Source organism: Penaeus vannamei, chromosome 43 (genome assembly GCF_042767895.1).
Source record: "Penaeus vannamei isolate JL-2024 chromosome 43, ASM4276789v1, whole genome shotgun sequence".
NCBI lineage: Eukaryota > Metazoa > Arthropoda > Malacostraca > Decapoda > Penaeidae > Penaeus > Penaeus vannamei.
The window spans coordinates 22,434,419-22,439,418 of NC_091591.1; positions in this window are offsets into that span (position 1 = coordinate 22,434,419).

A 5,000-nucleotide genomic window follows, 5' to 3' on the forward strand; every position below is an offset into this window, starting at 1 on the left:
AGCATTTCCATTGATAAAGGAGTAAGAAAAAAAAAACTACACAGGAATTCGTGGAGCCAGAATAATAATAATAATAAAAAAAACGGGACGCTAATAGTGGAAGTGCAATTAAAGAAAATGAATGGACAGCTGCACAAAGACTTGTCCTGGAAACGGTGAACATTTTTAGTTTTCTGGCTCTTGGAATTTCTATCAAGATTGTTCTCTGCAGACAAATATATGTAGAAATATATATAGTTATGTGAAAGAATTTGTTGGTTTCCTTATAAGCTAAAATAATTCACTTGATAATTAATTAATTTCAGATTAAATTGATGAAATATATTAAGAGACAACAAGATGAAAACAAGAAAAAATAACTTTATAACATAAAAAAAATAATAATACAATGAAGTACATGAAAACACCAGAGGAAATAACAAAAGGTGACAAACAGAATTTACCGAAGCATAAGCAGCATAAGCGGAACCAAAGAGTGTTTTCAGATGACGAAAAACAGGAGAAAAAGAACAGAAAATTAATCATGTTCCTCTAATCGTAAAAACAAAATTTGGAGATCAAAGAGCCACCAGGTACGGCGCCGCGGGAACTTATTGTCTGTCGCGGCACAAAAGGTAAGGCGATATTGGTTGCCGTCTGCTTATAAATATCATCAAAGGAGAGGTGGTTGCAAGGGCGCCAGGAATTTTATCTCGCTGCTGCCAGATTTCTTTTAACTTCAGAAGACACGTGTTTCGTATGTACGTACTTAAGCGCGCACACACACACACTCACTCACTCTCACACGAACACTCACTCACTCACTCACACACACACACACACACACGAACACACACACACGAACACACTCACTCTCACACTCACTCACTCACTCACTCACTCACTCACACACACACACACACACACACACACACACACACACACACGAACACACGCACTCACACACTCACTCACTCACTCACTCACTCACTCTCACACACACACACACACACACTCACTCACTCTCACACACACACACACACACACACACACACACACACACACACACACTCACTCATTCACTTTCTCACACACACACATTCACTTACATACACGCTGTATAACTTTTAGTAATAATAAAAAAAATCTTTGCAAAATGAATTTCTTAACAGCTCCTTTGTAATTTACAGAACAAAAGCTCGAAGGGAACATCATTGTTATCACGGACACAATGTCATACTATTCTCTCTACTATCAAAGGATGATTGAACATACAGACAGACATACGCACACGAATTATATGTATTTATATATACACACTTATACAAACACCCACACCCACACACACACACACACACACACACACACACACACACACACACACAGACCTACACCTACACCCACACATATATTTGAGTGTGTGTGTGTATGCCGAACTGTCCCCTTATCAAAGCCTTTTCACAGTCATTCTTCCTTCACAGCAACGCTAAAGCACCAGAATGTCTCTCCATTCCACACAACCAGTTCACTTTCCAGGACCCGGTCGCCGTTCGGTTTGTCTCGGCGAATCGCGTAACAAACTTACACAAGTTCCGAATTTCCACGATGGATTTCTCGCGTGCCAAAAGGACTAACTCTCTTCACTCCGTATGCTATACTGATCCGCGGAAGGGAGAGAGCAAATGGGAAAAGATGCAATGACACAGCAACGACAACTGCTATGACATCCAGCCACGGCAATATGGGGATGGCTCATATAAACTCATCTGCATATGACAGGATAGTTGGCGTCTGCAGGCTGTTTATTGAGCAACATTACTTATGCCTTGGCAACTTCATACTAAGTTACTCTATGCCTGGAAGCCCCTGAAAGCCTCCAGGAGAGAGTAATTAGTTTATTTTAATGCATGCACATACATATATGTGTGTGTGTGTGTGTGTGTGCGTGTGTGTGTGTGTGTTTGTATATATATATATATATATATATATATATATATATATATATATATATATATATATATATATATATATATATATATATATATATATATATAAACATATATGTATATGTTCACACACGGCGCTTACAGTGGCCCAACTATTTATTTATTTTTTTTTTTATCCCTCTTCAGTCGCTGGTCATACACAGCTGGTAATGGATGTAGAAGAGGTGGCATGTGCATGGGTTTTATATAGTCATTTGCAGCGGCGGAAGAACAGACAGAGACGTTATTGGGTTCATCCTATCTTAAAGGACAGACTTACCTGTGGAATGGTAAGTATCCAAAGTTAAAAGAACATGAAACCAATTTCTTTATTTACATGAGAATGTCCATCGAATCATTTGATGATCTGCTTGAAAAAATACAGGATGACAGGCTGGGGAAAGGGGAAGTGACTGTTGCCTGTCTCTCTGTCTCCGCTCCACGTGATGCTCTCTCATTGGTCTAATCCCACCCACTACAGACAATGAGGCGCGCTATCACCTTGAAAACGCAGTGGCTGTCGCCGTGTGTGTGGGGCCGCATAGCAACACATATACCTCGAGTGGCTGAGCAGTCGGGCGACTGTGAGGGAGATCTCGAGTCGCGCCACAGGCCAGTCACAAGCCGCTGCGTGTGTGCGCTCCTATTCACTTTCATTGACCTGGCAGTCGCGCTTCTAGCAGTCCCGCTGCTAACGTCGCTCGTCTGAAGAGGGTCAGAGAGTAAGAGAGAAAGAAAGAGCAGCACATAGTCTCTCTCTCACACACAGAATAAAGCGCGAAGAGAGAGAGAGAGGGGGGGGGGAGACAGAGACACACCTAATCTTACACACACACAGAAGAAAGAGAGAGGGGGGCACACACACACACACACACACACACACACACATACACACACACACACACACACACACACACACACACACACACACACACACACACACACACGCATACACACACACACACACAGAGAAAAATAGCTAATATAGCTAAAGGATTATTTACGGCGGTCACGAGGACAACGTGGTACCAATCGCTTATCCCAACTCGCTTTTATTGACAAATACGGATTTTGTTGGCCGGAAACTTCCTCGTGTCTTATAATCCTGATCCATAATCGTAGGGGATGCCATGATGGATATCAGGGAAATAACGAGATATCCTGCTGTATCTGTAGATTGCGTAAACGTGGCAGGATGGAGTGAAGACACTAATCCTCTGAGGACTGATGGGAGATGTCAGGTGCAGATGGGTGAAAGGAGCCTGAGAGTACAATGACGCAGGAATCGGTGCAGGTGTACCTGGTACCGCACCGACCACGAACACCCCTTATATTGTGCTAATTGCTGCTGCTATCACTGCTAATACAGTTGACAGTAATAAAATTAGCTACTACATCAAGAAAAACAAACCTATAATGACAGCAGCAGTGATAATGATAACGATAACGATAGTGATAGTAATGTTGAAAATAGCACTACTAATGGGAAAGAAAATAATGATAACCACAACAACAGTAATAATACAGACGAATAAATACTATTACTACTGCTGCTGATGATAATAACAAAACTGAAGATGGAAATGATAATAACAGTAATAACAATAATCAATAACCATAATTATACTAATCATTACAATCATAACAACAATAATAACAATAATGGTATTAATTATAATAATAATAATGGAATTTATAATGATAATAACAATAATGATAATGGTAGAAAATAATAATGTTAAAAACAAAGAGGTAATAATAATAATAGTTATGATAATAATAATAACAATAATAACAACAATAACTAGAAGCACTTAGAGAGCGTATACCTCCGTCAAGGCAACAAGGCAACGCTAATAAAATAAAAATAGTCACTTGAAAAATTACATTAAAATCACTTAATTCTCAAGTACACCGGTGTCGTCGGTGTTTCCCTATCTCGCTCGAAATACTAGTAATTCCTTTTCAAAAAAATCTAAATGGATTCGGATCATGACCAATGGCTAAGACACACCTCTGGTTAGAAAAAGAAAAATCTAAGTATGTTCATAACTTTTTGAGTTGCTCTGCTAACCAGCTAACCAACAAACTAACCTGCGCTACTAAAATCATAACCTCCTTGGTGGAGGTAACAACGAGGATTGAAATTAAGGTAAAGATATAAGTGATAATTATAATAATAATAATAGCAATGATTATGATATTAATAACCCTCGTCAGAAGAAGGTAAGGCGTTAAAGTGGATTGATAATGAAGGGAATACCGATGATAATGATGATAATGATGATGAAAATGAAAATGATAATGATATTAACAATGATAATGATAATGATACTAATTAATGTGAATTGCAAGACAACGCACAAGATACATCTAATTGTAAGCTTGGCATCATTGTCTTGTATGACTCGCGAAATTAGAGTAACAATCTAATGTTACAATAGACAGTAGACCTCATTCTAAAATAGCCTTTTACCAAATGAGAGACAGCATAGAAAATAGCATAGCAGTATACTAAGAACTTTCCTTAATCGTAGCAGTGGATATGGTGGATATGCTTCTATCAGGAAATCATGAGTGGTTGTCTTTTGGGAGTCACTTCAATTCTGCTTGAGGAACATGTTAGTATATTTGGAATATTTGATTTCATGTATCTTTATACTCTATATATACTCTATATACTTTTGTTTTATAATCTGCATTCGTTTAAATAATTATTGTATATACTGCAATATATGAAAGTGTATGTAAAAATATGAGTGTGTGTGTGTATGTGTGTATGCGTGTGTGTGCGTGTGTGTGTATGTGCGTGTGTGTGTGTGCGTGTGTGTGTGTGTATGCATGTGTGTGTGTATGCGTGTGTGTGTGTGTATACGTTTGTGTGTGTATGCGTGTGTGTGTGTGTGTGTGTGTGTGTGTGTGTGTGTGTGTGTGTGTGTGTGTGTGTATGCGTGTGTGTGTGTGTGTGTATGCGTGTGTGTGTGTGTATGCGTGTGGGTGTGTGTGTGTATATGTGTGTGTGTGTGTATGTGTGTG